Raw genomic sequence first — 12,373 nt, forward strand, 5'->3', positions numbered from 1 at the left:
AAACTTACTGATTCCTTTCAGCTACCAGCAAGGTGATCCTCTCCTCTGCTTCTGTCTCTCTCTCCTTCAGGCCAATTCAGTAAAGTCCGCGGGAGAGCGGACAAATGCCCGCTCCCCTGCGCGCGCACCGGCCACTCGCCGGTGCACACGATTCAATATGCAAATTAGGTAGTGCGGTAGAAACAGGCAAAAGGAGATGCTAGGGACACTAGCGCATCCATAGCGCCTCCTTTTAGCCCGGAGCGGCGGCTGTCAGCGGGTTTGACAGCCGACGTTCAATTTTGCAGGCGTCGGTTCTCAAGCCCACTGACAGCCACGGGCTCGGAAACCGGACGCCGGCAAAATTGAGCATACAGTTTTCGGCCTGACAGCCGCCTGCCCATTTAAATTTTTTTTTCTTTTTTCTTAACTTTTTTTTACACTTCGGGACCTCCAACTTAATATCGCCATGATATTAAGTTGGAGGGTGCACAGGAAAGCAGTTTTTACTGCTTTTCTATGCACTTTCCCAGTGCCGGCAGAAACTAGCACCTACCTTTGGGTAGACGCTAATTTCAGAAAGTAAAATGTGCGGCTTGGCTGCACATTTTACTTACTGTATTGCGCGGGCATACCTAATAGGGCATGTTGAGGGCGCTATTAGGTGCCGCGGGTTGGACGTGCGTTTTCCTCCCCTTACTGAATAAGGGGTATGGGAAAACGCGCTTCCAAGAGCAGGTTAACAGTGCGCTCTGTAGGAGCGCATTGTACTGTATCGTAGAGATGTGAATCGTGTCCTCGATCATCTTAACGATCGATTTCGGCTGGGAGGGGGAGGGAATCGTATCGTCGCCGTTTGGGTGTTTAGAGTATCGTGAAAATTGTTTAAATCGTGAACCGGCACACTAAAACCCCCTAAAACCCACCCCCGACCCTTTAAATTAAATCCCCCACCCTCCCAAACCCCCCCCCCCCCAAATGCCTTAAATTACCTGGGGGTCCAGCGGCGGTCCGTAGCTAAATCGGGGGAAGGGGGAGGGCAGGAAAACCGGCACACTAAAACACCATAAAACCCACCCCCGACCCTTTAAATTAATCCCCCACCCTCCCGAATCCCCCCCCAAATGCCTTAAATTACCTGGGGGTCCAGCGGCGGACCGGAACGGTCTCCTGCAATTGAATCGTGTTGTCTTCAGCCGGCGCCATTCTGCGTCGCCATTTTGCAAAATGGCGGCGCAAAATGGCGGCGGCCATAGACCAACACGATTCGACTGCAGGAGGTCGTTCCGGACCCCCGCTGGACTTTTGGCAAGTCTTGTGGGGGTCAGGAGGCCCCCCCAAGCTGGCCAATGGCGCTGGCAGGAGATCGACTGCAGGAGGTCGTTCAGCGGGGTTTCCGGACCGATTTTTGCGATTCGCGGCAGCAGATCGCTCCTGGACCCCCAGGGACTTTTGGCCAGCTTGGGGGGGGGGCTCCTGACCCCCACAAGACTTGCCAAAAGTCCAGCGGGGGTCCGGAACGACCTCCTGCAGTCGATCTCCTGCCGGCGCCATTTTCCATACGGAAAAACGATTCGCGGCAGGAGATCGCTCCCGGACCCCCGCTGGACCCCCAGGGACTTTTGGCCAGCTTGGGGGGGCCTCATGACCCCCACAAGACTTGCCAAAAGTCCAGCAGGGGTCCGGAACTACCTCCTGCAGTCGAATCGTGTTGGTCTATGGCCGGCGCCATTTTGCACTGCCATTTTGCAAAATGGCGGCGCAAAATGGCGCCGGCTGAAGACAACACGATTCGATTTCAGGAGACCGTTCCGGACCCCCGCTGGACCCCCAGGTAATTTAAGGCATTTTGGGGGGGTTCGGGAGGGTGGGGGATTTAATTTAAAGGGTCGGGGGTGGGTTTTAGGGTGTTTTAGTGTGCCGGCTCACGATTTTAATGATTTTCACGATACTTTAAACACCCAAATGGCAACAATACGATTCCCTCCCCCTCCCAGCCGAAATCGATTGTTAAGACGATCGAGGACACGATTCACATCTCTATAATATATGCACACACACACACACAGCAAGCAAAAAATGGGTAATGTACATGAGTACGTAGCATAGCCATGAGCTTATAAATGTAGTAACAAAATGTATCCACAAAGTGGCTGGCTGAACCTGTAACTGGTGACTGGTACTGCCTGATTTCTTTGTAGATGCACTGACTCTGATGCACAGACCCAGATAGAGAGAGTTAAAAAAGCCTCGCTCTATCTTGGGCACTGTGGCATTGCTGGCTAGCATAGAACTAGCTCTAGCTGGTGCTACTGCATGTTCACTGCAACAAGTTTAAATTTAAATCACTGCAGCCAACAGCATAGACTTTCCCCAGAAGGGGAGAGGGGGCTTAAAAATACAATTCTTCCTCTTGGTCAGTGGCAGTGACAGTGAGATGTTAAATTAAAAAAAAAAAAAAATTAAAACCTATATAGATGAACACAGCAGCCAAAAGGATTAGAACATAATGCTTTTGATGTTGAACAAGAGCACACAGTTAATTCAGAACACTGTGGAGTATGGAACAACACAGAGCTCACCCAATAGCAAAAGCAATGTTTCTCTCTTGAAAGAAAGAATCAAATGCAGATTGAAACAGTCTGCACATAATATAAGAAGAATAGACAAAGCAGTGATTCACTAATTTAGAAAAATGCTTCACTCTAATATGTTTCCTTACTTTGTCAGTCTGGTTTCCTTGACAACTGATTCTGGTCATTTTCTGACCTCATAAATGAGTCATAGGCATTAGGGCTGGTTGCTATGGAGACTCCCACATGACCAGCCTGAGCCTGACAGGCAGGCTCTATTCTTTACAATACAATCAATTTCTATGGGAAATGGAAATGAATTACAAATGTTTCATTCGTAGGATGCGTTCATTCATTTTCGGAGTCAATGTATCAAACTAAAGGGACATATTTGTTGTGGATTGGACATTTATTTTAAATGGATGCACCACCTATTTCCTGTCCTACCCCCTATTGCCTGTCTTTTAACCAATGTCTAATCCACAATAGGACACTGCCACCAATCCCACTACATCTGCAGAATCTTTTATGTGGGACTATGTCAAATGCCTTTTGAAAATTCAAATACTAGCGGTGTCATTAAATCTGGACACATGGGTCCCATGCCCCGAGTCTGATGTTCAGTGCCCAGAGTCTCAGCTGCTACAGAATGAAAATAAAACGTTTCTCCTCTAATTTACCATGCACTGTACTGGTGGCAAGTTCCCCCCTTCCCCCGCAAACCATATTTGTCACCCCAAACTCCTGATTCCTGTGAGTGGCAGTCATCCTGGCAGGCAGTACTAGGAACACCCTATGCTGCCTGCTTTCCAACTCTATTGGTAGCACAGACATGGAGTAATTACTAAAATACAGGCCACAAGGACTCAGAGCATGTGCAGTCCTGCCAGTACATGCAGCCCCTCCTCCTTCTACTTGCTCATTCCTGCTTTGAAATAGGAAGAGCATGAGTTGAAGAAGGAAGGGGATCGCAGAGTTTGGCAGTAATGCGCATGTTCTGAGTCCCCACTCTCTGCACTGTAATGATTGATCCATGTCTGCACAGTCAATAGTACTGGAAACCAGATAGCATGGATTACCACTAGTACTGCTTGCTGAGCCAACCACCCTACATGTGAGTCAGGAGTTTGGCATGGCTAAACAGAATGTTGTAAAAAAGGAGAGGCAGATATACAAAACAGGAGGTAGGGAACAGTAGGAGAGGTAGACTAGGAAGGGATGAAGAGATGACTGGGAGGAAATGAGAGGAGAAAGATAAAGATGTGAAAGAGTGAGAGGTGGGGTTGATAGGATATGGGAAGGGGAGAGAGAGATATGGGAGGACAGCTATAGGAGGGAGGGGAGAGTGATAGGGAAAGATGGCGCCAGCCATCCAGTGCTCCCTCCATGTGACAGGGGCCGGCCAAAGCACGGATACCCTATCACAAGGTAAGGGCAAAGGGCCATTGGCGCCATTTTGATTAGTGGCAGTTGACGGCCCGGGAGCAGGAGATCGCTCCCGGGACCTCCACTGGACCACCAGGTACCTGTAAAATGTTTTTTGGGGGGTCGGGAGAGTGGGGGAAGCTAAGGGATTAGTTTTAAAGGGTCGGGGTGGGTTTAGGGGTTATTTTTGTGTGCCGTTTTTCCCACCCACCCCCAAAACGATAAGAGAACCCCCATGAACAATATAGTGGGGTTTTCCTATAATTTTGGGGGAGCCCCCGATTTCTGACGGTTTTGAAATATCAACGATATTTTCAATCGTCCGAAGCCCGATTCTCATCCCTAATAAGTAAGTGTGTGTTAGATGGGCTAGGAGTGTGAGACACTGGAGAAAAGTGTGAAAGGATGGAGAGAAGGTATGAAAGACCTAGAAGGGCTAGGGAGGGCTTGAGAGGCAATGGAAAAGGAGAGAAGAGAGACCAAAGGAATCTGGAATGAGCAAGAGGAAATTGATCTTCCTGATATTTCCAAATCACTCACATTGTCCATTTTCAGTCACAGGATGTTGGGCTCAATGAATCACTGGTTTAGCCCAGAATGGGACTTATGTGTTAAGAAGGATAGGTGTATGAAGAGAGTCAAAGATGGTAGAAATTTGGGAGCTGAGGAAGAGATGAAAGGGGGAATGGGCAGCTGGGTTGTCGGGTAAGAGGCAGAAGAAAGGGAAAGAGTGGGAGGAAGGTAAGTGATGGCTAAGAAGGGGTGAGTATAGATGGAGGAAATAAGGGAATTGTGAGTGTGTGAAAGAGGGGGAATAGAAGGTTGAGGAGGGAGAGAATGGGGGAATGGGAGGATTGGGTAGTGGGTGAGAGCGGTAGGTTAGTAAGTGGTAAAAGGAAGGATATTGAGGACTGGAGGATGAGAAAGGGGAAGAAGAAGAAGAGGTGAAATCTAGCTATGAAAGGATAGAGAAGCAGGGAACAGAGAAATGGGGAAAACAGATGAAAGGGAAAGATCAATGTCAGAGATAGATACAGGGAAAGAAGAGAAGAAGGAGAAAAGAAACAGGAAATGAAAAGGACTTTGAAGATCAAAAAGAAGAAAGTGAAAAAGACAGCCCAACAACACTATGTTCAAACAACAAAAAAGCTCAAAAAGGTAGAAAAAATGTTTTAATTTTCAGTTTTTAATGATTGGAATATTTTAACTTTAGGAATGTGCATTTCTGAAATTTTTGTATTTGATCAGTAAAGGAAGATAAGCATTTCTGTTTCTTTTTCTCTGGTGATGTGCTGCATGTATAATCTAGCTTCTCAGGTTTTCCATTTCAGTTTTTGTCTACATGTTTCTGTTTCTAGTTTGTGGTTCCTTATTCTGTATTAGGAAAGGGTCTTTTGCATGTGTGAAAAAAGAGAGGGATTCTGCTGCATGCAGTTTCGGTGTAGGAATCAATAGTAGTCTGCCTTTTTTTTTCGAATAGAAGGTGAAAGAACATAAGAACAAGAACATAAGAACATGCCAAGGGTCCATGAAGCCCAGCATCCTGTCTCCAAAAGTGGCCAATCCAGGCCATAAGAACCTGGCAAGTGGTATTCTAGGGCCTGATCTAATATTTGCAGTGCTGCGTTTCATAGGTAGGGTTGTTACTGTTTAAATTCTTGCAGTTAGTGCTATTCTAGTATAACCCCCTCAACAGCATACATAAAAGGATGGAAGGTAACTTCCATGTTAAGAAATGGTCATCCATTTCAACTGTTATGTATTATTTGTACTTTATTTATGAAGCTTTTTATACGAGAAGGGCGAAGTGTTGCTCATTTGAGATTTTAATCTTCCAGATGTAGATTGAAGAATCCCTTCTGTGGAATATATGAGAAGTGGAGGAAAAGTGGATGCCCTTCAAGGGGCTGTGCTCAAAAAAATGGTAATGGAACTCAAAAGAGAGGGTGTAATACTTGATCTAGTGCTCACTAATTGCGATAATGTGTCTAATGTTCAGATAGGGGCTCACCTGAGAGCCAGTGATCCTCAGATGGTATGGTTCAATTTTGCAAACAGGATACAGAGAAGTCACACAAAAACCTGAGTTTAGATTTTCAAACATATAGACTTTGTCAAAATGGGGACATATCTGGAGGAAGAACTAGAAGACATGGAGAAAATAGGTGAGGTAGAACAATAGTTGGCCAAGTTAAAAGAAGCTATTTCAAAGGGAACAAATTGATATATTAGAAAAGTAAATAAGAGTAAGACGAAAAAGAAACTGATCTGGTTCTCTAAGGAGGTGGCTGAAAAAAATAAAGGCAAAAAGAAGTATAAGGGATCCCAAAAAAAGGAATACAGGGAAGAATATTTGTTAAAACTGAGGAAGATGAATAAAGAAATAAGGAAAGCAAAAGATCAAGCGGAAAAAAGTATGGCCAAAGAGGTGAAGTGAGGAGACAAAACATTTTTCAGATATATCAGAGAAAGAAGGGTTGTGGTGACCTATTGTGGCCTCGGTCTGGGACTAGGCGGAATCCCAGTCTGGACCTAAGATGAACCCTAGTATCGGGCCTTGGTCCAGGTCAAAGCTTTGGCATTGGGAACCAGCCTTTGGGCCGGCCCGTGGCATCAGGCCTGACCTGTGCTCTAGCTTAGGCTGATAACTATAAAGTGGCAATTTTATAAATATATCACATTAATTGCAATCTAATATATTTTAGTGACATATAAGATTATTCAAAAATGTATTTTAAATATTCCAAAAAATCTTTAAATACAAAAAATTGAAAAAATGTTTCTTTTTTTGTCAAGAACACACATAAGTGATTCAGGAACAATTTGTAACCTTCAATACATCTTGTTCCTGAATCACTTATGTGTGTTCTTGACAAAAAAGAAAAATGTTTTCAATGTTTTGTATTTGAATAAAGATTTTTTGTAATATTTAAAAGAAATTTTTGAATAATCTTATATGTCTCTAGCTTAGGCTGAGGCATCGACCTTGCATAGGCCAAAGCCAAGGTTATAGTGACCTACCGCGTTATCAGCCTAAGGAAGGTCGATGCTTCAGCCTGGGCCTAGGCCTCACCGGCAGATTCCCACTGGAGTAGTTAAGTGGGGGTGGAGGGAATCTGCCCTACCATTTTTTTCAGGTGGTTGGGAGGCCCCAGTTTCATTTTTTAGCTGTTTTTTTTTTTTTTTTATGTTTGATTCATTTTTTTCACACAACTGAAAATAATCAAACATTCCACGAACCAAAATTTGTGGGGAGAAAACCTCCCGAAAATGAACCGAAAAACGAAAACAAATGTTTTTCCCTTTATATCACTACTTTTTTTGATTTCTTAAAATCAGGCCAGTAGATTGTTCTTTCAATTCCTGGAAAGAATCAAAGATGATCAGAGGAACAAAGCCAGGAGTGTGTCGCTCTCAATCAGTGCTTCTAAAGATCATCCAAGTACCTTTCTGAGCATCAGAAACAAAGCATCCCACATCATACAGCTAAGTCTGAACTCTCATGTCAGCTTATGTCTGGCCAGACATTAGTGACATTTTTTATAAAAGCAAAATGTAGAAACAAAGTTAAAAAAAAGGAAATTATACTTACCTAAGTGAAAAATGCTCTCAAAAACTCTGATAGATAGAGAACATGAAAAACTATCAATTTAGGAAATACATTGGTTAATTAGAGTACAAATAAAGAGCAAGTTTGGGAATATACTGTTACCTGAATAACTGTCTTTAATGTACCTTGCTACTTTATAAGAGAGACCTAGAAGAAAATACTAATTCAATAGTAACTGACTCCTAGATTCATCAAAATGTTATAATTTTGCATGGATAATGCCTGCAGTAAGAAACAGGGGTGTATTTATGATCATTTTAGGCTTACTGCATCACATGCTTTGCATAGGTAGTGCTCTTGTATTTCACTATTCATGAAGTGCCCAGACAGGCTATTGCTGAGAGAGAGAGAGACAGAGAAAGAGAGAGAGACAGAGACTATTTATAAGGCCTTCATGGTAGTCAACTATTTATATCACTAAAGAGGGCCAGGTAATTACTCAAGGTGAGGTTTTGGTGGTGGTTTAGGGTTTAGGGGCTAGTTTGACATGCAGAGTGAGAAATATGAACAGTACAGTATACCTCAGTGAAGATTTGGAGTGTAGAAATCTCATCTTTGTGAGACTTTCCTCACTCCAAATGTTGTCCAATCTTTACTGAAGTGTATTGTGCTGTTCATACATCTCACTCAGCATGTCAAACTGGCACCTAAACCCTAAACCACCAACAAAACCTCACCTCGAGTTATTAGCTGGCCTTCCTATAGTGATATAAATAGTTGAATACTGGGAAGGGCTCCCTAGAGGTGTTGTCTCTCTCTCTCTCTTTCTCTCTTTCTTTCAGTGCTGAAATGCAATTTGCAATCTTTATTACAAATTGTGTTACAGACATATTGCACAGCTTAACACCAGGAAAAGAGGTGTAGTTTATTTACAGCATTAAACCCCTCGTGCCATGTGGTAACATAACTATCACCTGCGCTAACACCATAACACATTTTGCTGAATGACCCTATGAGTTTGTAAAGTTGTTCTAATAACTGTTCTAATATCTCAGTTGCCTAAGAATTAAAGTGAATTGTGTTTACATTTAGCAAACTAAAAACTGTTGATCTTGATTTTAACACCATTATCAACTAGTTATTTTTTTATTATTATTTAATAATTGTTACAAAAATAAAGATTTTGTTATTTTTATCTGATTCTTTCCTACAGACAATCTTTTCTAATGCCCTGCTTTCCATCCCAAACTCCAGGAGCACTACTGGCTGGGTGGGATTTCCCATTCATTTTAAATCAACCAGTTGGGAAAAGAGCAAAGTGTTGAACCCCTTTAGTTGCAACTTGACTCCACTACCAGCTACCTACTGTTGTGATTTGCAGCCAACAGTGCAACCCTCTGAGCCACCACACACACCCTCAGTGTTACAATCAGATGGGCCTTTTTCCTGTGGCCAAACTCTGCCGAGCTCCTCACATGTGGCAGGATGCTGCCACGATTGCCGCCTCTGGCTATCCATCCTTAGGCATGTGCAAGCCCAATGCTACCCCTTTTAAGGGGTCTGCGGCAGGAAAAGGCCATGGCACCCGTCCTACTTAAAGACTTCCCAAATGTCCTTGCCTTGCCTCAGCAACAGGTCTCCTGGTTCTTTGTGTGTCCCAGTGCATGTTGCTCGTTTCTCTGTCTTGCCTCTTGTCCTGTTTATCACCTTGCCTGTGCCTTGTCCATGCCTTGCCTGTGCCTTGACTTTTCCTTGTCCATGCATTCTCTGTGCCTTGTCCGTGCCTTCTCTGTGCCTTGTCTGTGCCTTGTCCGTGGCTTGTCCATACCTTGTCTTTGTCTTGTTTCTCCCTCCTTGGCCTGACTTCATGGATTCTAACACCAACTTGGACTCTGACCTTCTTTGACTGCTTCCTGGACCTGATCCACTGTTTAGGACTGACCAAGCCTCATCAGCTGCCTGCCCCAACCTACAGCTTGGTACCCATATCTGCTGTCTATGCCTGCTTGACCTACACCTGGACTCAGACTCTCACTTCTGGATAGCCCTGGGGACCTGCCTAAGACCTGATGGCTACCAGAACCAAAGGGCTCAATTTGAGGCAAGGTGGCTGGTAAAGGCAAAGCTCCAGCCAGTCCCACCAAGGGCTTCCCCGCTAGCTGTCGGTGTGGGCCTAGTGGACATGCTTGCTAGGCAGTGTCAATCACAGCACAGCACTAAGGATCCACTACCAGAGAACATTATACTTACGCCAATACCACTCGGTACTTTGAGCCCTCATAGCAGGAGATAGTCGACATTTCCACCAAATTGCAGCTATGGGGCTCTACAGTATTATGACATTCTCCATTTTATTGTCCATTGCCTTCCTAATAATTCCTAACATTCTGTTTCATGTTTAGATCAGTACTGCACACCAAACCAAAGATTTCAAAGTATTGTCCACAATGACCCCCACATCCTTTTCCTGGGAAGTAACTCTTGATATGAAACCTAACATCGTGTAACTACAATGTGGGTTACTTTTCCCTATGTGCATCACTTTGCACTTGTACTCATTAAGTTTCATCTGCCATTCAGTTGCCCAGTCTCCCAGTCATGCAAGGTTTTCCTGCAATTTCTCACAATCTTATTGTGATTTCACTACTCGGAATAATTTTGAGTCATCTGCAGATTTGATCACTTCACTCATCATTCCCTTTTCGAGTGCTGGTATCTCCCCAACATCCTCTTCAGAAAACACTAAAGCAAAAAATTAGTCTTTCTTCTATGGCCTGGTCTTCCCTAAGTGCCTGTTGTGTTTGTGGCATTATGTGGACCCTTGGTCATTGTGGAGATGACTCCTCCCACGGGGAGGGGCCCCATGAGGAACAACAGCAATAGGCTAAACTCAGACAGCAGATACGTACTGCTGTAGATAGATGGTATGAAGCAGGAAGGTAAGGCACTGCAGTCTGCGGGGTGCCAATACGTTCAACAGTCTCAGATGTAGAAGTCTCACCCAGAAGTTCAAGATAGGTGGGAGCCCGCAGTGCGGGTAACACTGAGCCTGGTGGGTGGAGTTGGAGCACCAGATCATAGAGGTACTCACAGGAGCGTATTGTAGGCGTCTTCCTGGTAATGAAGATGGTGGGACCGAAGGTCCGAGGTGCAGGATACACAGACTGATAGGCCCTTGAGGAGCGAGTACCTGATAGTCCAGAGATCCTGAAATAGAAAGAGAGAGAGACCCTCGAGGAGCGGTTGTCTAGTTAGTAGAGGCCCAAAGGGTATTTGGAAGCGAGAGACCCCCGAGGAGTGGGTGCCTAGAGCTTCGTAAGGAGCGAGGCCCGGAGTGTAGGGAGGCATCTAAGCGTGCAGCTTAGAGCACTCAGAGTAGCTAAACCGAAGTCCTTGCTAACTCAACGATGGTAGCGAAGCGGAGGCTTTAAATACCCAGAGGCATTGACGTCATACAGTGGGGAGCCCCCGAGGTTCCCGCCATGACGTGTATTTGAGCGTAGGCAGCATTTGAGCGTGTGCCCTAGGAGGCCCTGGGAATAAGCATGGCGGACTGCAATGCCCATGCTGAGCTGGAGATGCCGAGGCCCTCGGCACTCAGCACCAAAGGCAGCCATCTTGCCCAAGGAAGAGGAAAAGGGAAGAAAAGAGGTAACGCAGAGTGGTCGCAGCTGTCTGCGACCGAAGGACACAATAGTGCCCCCTTAGCCCTTTGATTATATAATGATCCAACTGATGCCCTTATAGGCTTCCTGCTGTGGATATATTTTAAAAAGATTTTATTATGAGTATTTGCCTCTATGGATGATTTCTTTTCAACTTCTCTTTTTGCCTGCTTCATCAATATTTTACATATAATTTGCAATGCTTATGCTTTTTCTTATTTTCTTCAATTTGATTCTTTTTACAATATTTGAAAGAAATTATTTTGGCTACAATAACCTATTTCACCTCAACTTTTAACCATGCTGGCATTTGTTTGGCCTTCTTTCTGCCTTTTCTAATGCATGGAATACTCGTGGTCTGGGCTTTGAAAATGGTAATTGTAAACAATGTCCATGCATGATGTAAACTTTTAACCTCTGTAACCACGCCATCTAGATTTTATAAATATTTTCCTCATTTTAGCAAACTCTCCCTTATGAAAGTTAAATGCTAGATCAATCGATTTACATAACATCCTCCCTCCAATCATTAACTCAAATTTTATTACATTATGATTACTGTTGCCAAGGAGCCTCACTAACATTGCCTCTCACAACAAATCCTGCATTCCACAAAGAATTAAGTTTAAAATAGCTTCCAATCTCATCAGTTCCCAAATCAGCTGCTCGAGGAATCAATTATTTATTTCATCTAGAAACTTTATCTCCTAATCATGTTCTGATGTGGCATTTATCCAGTCAATATTGGGGTAAATGAAACCTCCCATTATTACTCTGCTGCCAAATCTGTTAGCTTCCCTAATTTCTGTTAGCATTTCATCATCAGTCAGTTCATTTTGGTCAGGTAGATGGTAGTATACCTCTTTGCTCAATTCTTCTCTATCACACATGGAATTTCCAACTATAAAGATTCTATTGTTCATTTAGTCTCTTGCAAGATCTTTATCCTGTTGGACTCTATGAAATCCCTAACATAAAACATCAACCCCCTCCCCCCCCACCCACCACCACCAAGTTGATCCACCTTTGTGATATAATTTATACCCTGATATAGCACTGTCCCATTGGTTATCCTTCTTCCACCAAGTCTCTGAGGTGCCAATTAAGTCTGCCTCTTCATTCAGTGCTGTACATACATTCTAACTCCATCATATTACCCTTTTGACTTCTGGCATTAGCAT

The sequence above is a fragment of the Rhinatrema bivittatum genome, chromosome 7 (genome assembly GCF_901001135.1).
Source record: "Rhinatrema bivittatum chromosome 7, aRhiBiv1.1, whole genome shotgun sequence".
Lineage (NCBI taxonomy): Eukaryota > Metazoa > Chordata > Amphibia > Gymnophiona > Rhinatrematidae > Rhinatrema > Rhinatrema bivittatum.